Source organism: Amblyomma mixtum, chromosome 5 (genome assembly GCF_055824585.1).
Source record: "Amblyomma mixtum isolate Tamu chromosome 5, ASM5582458v1, whole genome shotgun sequence".
Taxonomy (NCBI): domain Eukaryota; kingdom Metazoa; phylum Arthropoda; class Arachnida; order Ixodida; family Ixodidae; genus Amblyomma; species Amblyomma mixtum.
The window spans coordinates 60,296,004-60,303,140 of record NC_143016.1 but is presented as its reverse complement, the minus strand read 5'-3'; the positions used below and the strand labels follow the sequence as shown (position 1 = coordinate 60,303,140).

At 44.8% G+C, this 7,137-nt stretch overlaps 1 non-coding gene across 1 annotated transcript; it reads left to right on the top strand.

Moving 5' to 3' along the window:
• Positions 1 to 247: 247 nt before the first annotated feature.
• Positions 248 to 320, top strand: TRNAK-UUU (transfer RNA lysine (anticodon UUU)). Its single transcript has one exon. It is a non-coding gene; the product is annotated as a tRNA-Lys (tRNA).
• The last annotated feature ends 6,817 nt before the right edge of the window (positions 321 to 7,137 follow it).

Here is a 7,137-nt window from a genome sequence, read left to right as displayed (position 1 = left end):
GGTCCGTCGTGTGAATCCACCTTGAGCGGCATCAAGGCCGCAATCTGTGAATAAGCAACGCTTACGGCAGACACCTGGGGCGTAGGTTGAAAATTGAGTCACGAAGACAATCATACGCAAGGAACAAACTTTGGATTTGGAGGAAATGAGTGTAAAAGAAATAAAATCAAATCCATCAGCTGCGAAGAAAAAAAAAATACGGCCTAATGCCCTTTAAAACAAGCCATACCGGCCGATATACGCAAGCGCCCGGATAGCTCAGTCGGTAGAGCGTTAGGCTTTTAACCTAACGGTCCGGGGTTCGAGCCCCCGTTCGGGCGGGTGGTTTTTTTTTTCTTTTTTTTTTGCAATTAACAATTTATTTATATATTAAGCACTGATGTGAGAAGTTACCGACAATCCTGACCTTCCTGCTCACGCGCCTTTGTTTCTTTCGTTTTTTTCATTGCGCATGCTGCACTGCCATATCGCCAAACCAGACACCACAGCTTCTACACTGCAGAGTCCATGGACAACAATGGCCTGGCACCACTATGCAAATGTAGACGTTCACTTGGTTGCACTGTGTTCCCCTGCTGGAATGCAGTTTGTTTTGAGTCGTTTTTCGTTCGTGTTTCCTGCCCGTTTTGTACGCTTAGACAAAAACAGACAACTGAAGATTTTTCAAGAAAGCACAGCGCAGAAACGCTAGCATTATATTCTAAAATTGATCGGTGAAGACGAGGGAAAAAAAAGGAATTTAACTTCGCGGCTTGGAATGAAGCGCAAAAAAATTGAACACTGAGCCGACCAACTTTTTCAATGCCGCTTGCAGGCAGCGGTGGCGCCATCTGTTAGCAGATTAGTGCGCTGCGTGCCACGCTGAGAAGCACGATGCCTGTATGCTGCTGTCAACACGTCAGCACGATGAATTTGTAGTTCTCAACCATGAGCGATAATCAGCTTTCCATTTGAACGTAAGTTTCATGGCACCATATTTAATAGTATTTCATGCATAAGAAGCCTGCAGTATTACGTACCGGCAGAGTGGAGTATTACAGGGCAGGTAGGCTAGACTTACAAAGGAAAAATAAAACTTCTTTTTTGCGGGATATAAATATCCATTTTTTCCTGAACAAGATTGAATGTCTCAAAATAATTTTTCAACATAAAAAGTGACATTTTTTTTCAAAGCTGAGCGATGACCAAGCAGGCCCTATTTAACACTTATGCGCAACATAAATCTCTACTGTATTGGAAAAAAAAGATGCCCAAACAGGTATACTGAGTTTCTCCAGCTGTAGAGGGATTGTTATTGTTCATGTGGCGACAAACAAAATCTTCCTAGCATTTTTTTTTTTACAAAATTTAGCTCTAGACTTCATACATTTAATTGCCTGAAATGTGATTTTTAATGTTGCGCTGCTTCAACGCGATATAACTATAGAAATATCGACTTCTTTTTATCGCTGGTCCCCGCGTGGGACAGGCGTTGGAATGACTAACATCGAAGAAGTGGTCCTGGAAGTATTGATTTTGCTCTAATCAGCCTCTGCTGACCATCAAGCTGTTGAACTCTGGCCACGCTGCCCGGCGCTGGGCGCCGCTTCTATGGGATAGCTATCGAGTTCTTATTTTCCAGAATCTTCACCGTCGGTAGATGCACAAGCGAGTTAAAGGTTTCTTCTTGGTCGTGGCTGCACATTAGTTTACAAACAGAAATGCCACCAACAGAAGACACATAACGCCAATTAGTCTTGAATCTTTTGGGGAGGAGGCTGCAGAGGACATGCCTATTGGTCTTTAGACGCTGAAAACACCTAGGACCAACGCTCTGCTTACTTTTAATGATGACAGCACCGCCCGAGCGGGGATTCTCATGTCATTCAGTGTTTCAGCAGGATGCTACACGGCGCAATGTATGACTGTAAAGCTAACCGGCCATAACCTTGATTTTCGGATGTGGCTACGCAACCGATCACAAAACAGGCCCAAAAATCAAGAGAGCAAATAAATAAGAGAAAATAATGATTGTGGAGATGATTACCTAGCTGGTGACTATTGAAATTACCACATTCTAATGACCGAAAGATTGCCGCATTCTGATGACAAATGCACTACTCTCACTGAAGGCTGAGCTTTTATAAGCTAGAAAAAGGGGAAAAAAATGAAATACAGGTGGCGCCACTACTGGCCAATATCGCAAGTCCACTGCAGCGCGTCAACGCAGTTTTTTAGGCGCGTATCGCAGAGGTTAGGTTATACCACAATTCACTTGAAAACAGTGATCATGGAGTCCTATTCCGTGCATATGTCTCGAGTTTTAATCTAGTGGCGGGAAAAATTTTAATTGTGATTTTCTCTCAAATAAGGCATCATTTGTTGCCCGACAAGCCTTAAATCCCCAGAAAAAGCCAAGGAATTTTCACTAGAAGGAAAAACGAAAAAAAAAAGGACGCAGTTGTCCCCGGTGGTCTTAGTTGTGCTCTCAATGCTTGCGATACGTTTACTGCTCAAGAGAAGTGAAACTCCCATGTTAAAGGCGTAACCGTTTTGAAAATTGGAAAATTTTGAAAATTCGAAAGTTGTAAGATGCTGTTATGGAAATATTGAAGATAATGGTACATTCTTCTGGTATGTAGCAAAATTTTTTAGAGCGCAGCTCTTTGGCGTCCGTTCCTGGGTTTCGCGTCGTCGTCGGCGTCGGCCTCGTAACCAGCTCCGCCCCCAATGTCACGCTTTTCAATTGGTCGAAATGCTCGTGACGTCACAGTGCGCGAATTTCAAATGGGGCCAATTGTACTTTGGCTAGTAACCATGCAACCAATCAAAGGGATCGTATAGTGATGCTGCAACTAAGTTGGACTGAGTTTACTTAATTGCTTAATTAATCAATTAGACTAATTAATATAGAGGAGAATGAAGACGTCAGAAGAAAAGAAAAGAAAGACGCGCGCCGCAGCGACAACAGCGTCCGCGGAAGGAGACGCTGCTGAAAAAACAGATAAGTACGAAGCCGCGTTCCCTCCACCACCACGCACTTCCCCACTCAAAGACGTTGCTCGTTTCATATACGTTGTGTCGAACATCCTAGACAGTTCCAACAATTGACAGGTTAATGACAGAACACGATGGATAGAAATGCAATAATATAAATATGAAATAGCCTAATCAACCTTTCTAGTTAGACCGCATAAATCAATAAAACCGAGAACGAAATTGGTCGAGTTGGGGAATCGAACCAGGGTCTCCGGAGTGCGATACGAGCACGCTAGCCACTCCGTAATGCCAGCTGAATGGCTTGGAATGAACAAAGGCGCGTCTAGCTAATACGGCGTCTTCGTTCACTCCCATCTTCCCCCTTTCCCTTACGGCGAGGTGCAGGTGTCCACCCAGATATGCGAGAGAGATACATTTCCTTTCCTCAAAAAATAAATTTACCGTCCAGCAAGGCGTACAGCCGAATTGGCGAACATATATCAGTCTATTTCTCCGGCCACAAAGCTTCCTTCATGACTGTCAAGAACTGTTAGTGGAATCTTTGTTAAAGGAATACGTGTGAAAAATAAAAAAAAAATTCTGTGATAGCGCATACATGTGTTGCTCGATTTCTTTGCCTCAATGTATCGAAAAGGTGAAACAGCTTATTTGCTGCGCTCAAATTTCGCATTAGGAAGTAACGTAATCGTCGGTACATTTTTTATTAAACTGATTCCATCGATCGCATCGAACAGTTAACACTGCCATAGAAAGCCAACGCGGAACGCTTTTGACCAAAGGAAAAGCGCTAATAGCAAAAAAAAAATGCAAGAGTGCCATCGGGGGGTCTGCAGATATATTGATTGTTATAGTCAAATCTTACATTATATGAAAAATCTGCGTTCATAAACGGTTTCGCGCTCAAAAATGCTTTTGTCCGGAATTGTTGGGCGTGGGCTTAAAAAACTGGCTGACATCATCATACGTGTATTTCAATACCGTCATGTGATTAACTGCTAACATTATTCACGCTTGTTTCTACGTGCTGGTCATCCAGAGAGTCAAATTAACTTTCTGGCGACTGATTGAACCCATATGTTTGTATTAGGCTGATTAATAATTTCTACTTTAACTTCGAAAAAAAAAAGAAAAATCCCAGCACTGTGCCGAAGTAGTGAAGCTTCATGACGACGTGGCTACATTTTTGTGCATTCGTATTTCATTTTTTTATCAGAGGCATCTGCCTTTTAGGTAAAAATAATTAGGGGCCGCTGTTCAAAACTTCATGCAATGGCCACGACTTCAACGAACGGACTTCGCTCTCCTCTTCCTGCAGGTCGGGGTCCTTCGAAACTTCTTCAAAGCTTCAAAGAAGAAGTCGCCTTTCAGTCGACCCGGGCTGATAACTGCTTCTAAGAGCTTCGTGAAATGCGCAGTAATTACAAGTTCTCTTTAAAACTGCCGCGAACTGTTCTTTCCAAGCTAGTACTCTTTAGCACGTACATTTCTATGCATTTTATCTTAGCTTTTGTGCCCGACTGCGAAAGCTCCGTCTGTTTCCTCCCCTTATCTCATTCCAGTGCCTTCAACGTCCAGAAATCGCATTCACCTTTAATTTTCGCTTCTAAGTTGTACTTCCACCTCCTTCTCTCGAATCGCAGCACCCCCACCCTGTTTTAGGTTTCTTGCTTTCGGTTCGCTATTCGCCCTGCCCGTGCCCTTCGGCGCCATGCCGCTTCCCTTAATTTTCCAATTCTGCCACCGTCGCCAAGCTTTCTACGTTCGTTTGGCGCAGAATGTCCACGTGGCATTCCACCTTTTCTTTTGTGCGGATGGACACACCTTCTTTCTAATTCTACGTCTGTCGGCCTCTTTACTAGCTGTCTGATTCCCGAAATATTTGGCGCGAAAACGGTGGCGCTGTAGATTTCTACCTTTTCGTTTCATCGAGGTCATCCAGGCGCGGAACAGAACGCCCTTGATGAACTGCAGATGCATTTAATACTTCGTCGTTTTTTGTCTGCGTTGTCCTCAATACTTTATCGCCTTTCGACATCCAGGTAGCACACATGGCTGTGCGGAGATCACCAGAGCCATCATAGGAGTAACCGTGACATAGCAGAATTAGTGTTTGTTTCCAGTCTTACACCGGTAAACGTCACATTGAAATCTTGCGGATCTATAGGCAAATCGAAGTCCCTTTGCATGTCCGTGGCGCTCTGTGCAGAGGCACAAGCTGTCTCTCAGTTCTGGTTGTTCTCAATCGAGCGGTAGCTACGAGTACAAGGCGGCGACTTCCACATGTGTGCTGTTATGAAAAGCGATGACCTCACGGTTGTGGCTTCTATACTGAGAACGAAATTTGATACAGATTATATGGGTCATCAGTGCAAGTCAAACATCGTGTGACGTCACCATAGAGTGGTCACAGCAACCTTTCGCCGCCATCGAAATTAGATTACTGAGTCGATAAGGTGTGGATATTTGAAGCGTATATCACAACATCATCATCGAACAGACTTACAAATCAATGAAGGTGATTTAGAATTTCTGCGGAGCACATCTGGAGGCCACGAGTAGGAGCGAGATCACGACAAAAAAAAAAAAAAGGCGCAGTGCCTTTATCCTCAAATACCCTATGATCGACACTCGGATGCGGTGTATAGCTGGTGGGTCCTATAGAGCGCGGGCAAACCGATTCTTTTCTGCACGTTTCTCGTAAAGTTACGCGTCGCCAACAGACAGATGACAACATGTTGTGAAACATGGCAGAGGAGAATAGTTTCAAGCAATCTTGCTCGACGAGACAAAAGAAAGGGAACTTAAAAGTTTATCTTTCAGAAAAAATGGTCGCGCCTTTGCAGAGCCAAACAAATGAAGGCCGGATTTCAGTCGGTTCCAGTGCAGAGCTTGCTAAAGGCCAAAGACCAACGGCCTCCTCAAGAGCCTAACTTTGGTTTGCGCTAGGCTGCTGCACGTAAAGCTCAGCGGGTGCAAAATCGGAAAGAGCAAGCCGACAGAAATAAGGAGTATCTCGTCTTGTTATCGCCAAGTGAAATCGTTATATTTGCTTAAGAAATGGCCATCCAGAACATGGTATTCAAGAAAAAAAAATTAAAGTAAGGTTCTCGCAAGTGTTTTAGAGCATAACAGACTTTACTGTCTATCAACAACAGTCCAGGATTCTTAGCTTGAAAGAGGGCCCGCTTTGCTCTGAATTTTACAGCCCATGAGCCAGACCATGAAATTCGTCGAGATGCGCAGTTATCGATCCGTTCGACATGGGGCATCTGTATATTAAGACGGCCTCTACACAGTTCTATGGCTTGATGCACAGCCATCACAGCGGGAAGTTCTTCAGCCCAGAAAGCCGTTCCTTTTTTTTTTTTTTTCACGATGGAGAGGAGAAGCCGGAACGCTTGTTTAAAGAGACTATGATAGGAATTTTTTTCTCTACAGCGTCTAACCGCGTCGATGGCCTTGTGGGTGAGCATCCGCCTCGCATGCGGGGGGTGCGAGGTTCGATCCCCAGTGCCACCGGGTACCCACCGGTGATACAGTGGGTACAAGCTTCGGTGCCTTTCCTATCTCCTTCTCACTGCCTCCTCCGGGTCATTCATTCATTCATTCATTCATTCATTCATTCATTCATTCATTCATTCATTCATTCATTCATTCATTCATTCATTCATTCATTCATTCATTTAACGTTGAAGAGACGACGAGTAGAATGTTACCGCGCTTTTGTGTAACGAATACGCTCCTGTCCACGACGGAACGATTCCGCTAGTTTCGACCATAGATGAGAAGCAGGTAAGTGTGCCGCGGTTCGAACACAAGCTCGGTGCGCGCGCGAGCTGCAGGCAGGAACGGGCAACATTGTCCGATTGCTATGCGGCGAGTGTGCCGCCTCATTAGTCTGATTCCCTGTACGCCTGTTCAGCGCAACTCTGGACCAGTCCCGCAAGCCGCTCGTATACACGTACTTACATGCGACTGTGCATGAATTAAGCCACGCCACTGCAGCCCACCGCGGGTTGCCTTATGAAAACACTCCTTTGCGCCGCACGCCGCACTGACCAAAGACGAAAAAGGAAGTAAAAGTGGACAGCCAGAAAGAGACGTCGCAGTGCGGAAAATGAAAGGCGGCATCTCTTTTCCCGCAATCCCTCGGGCCGA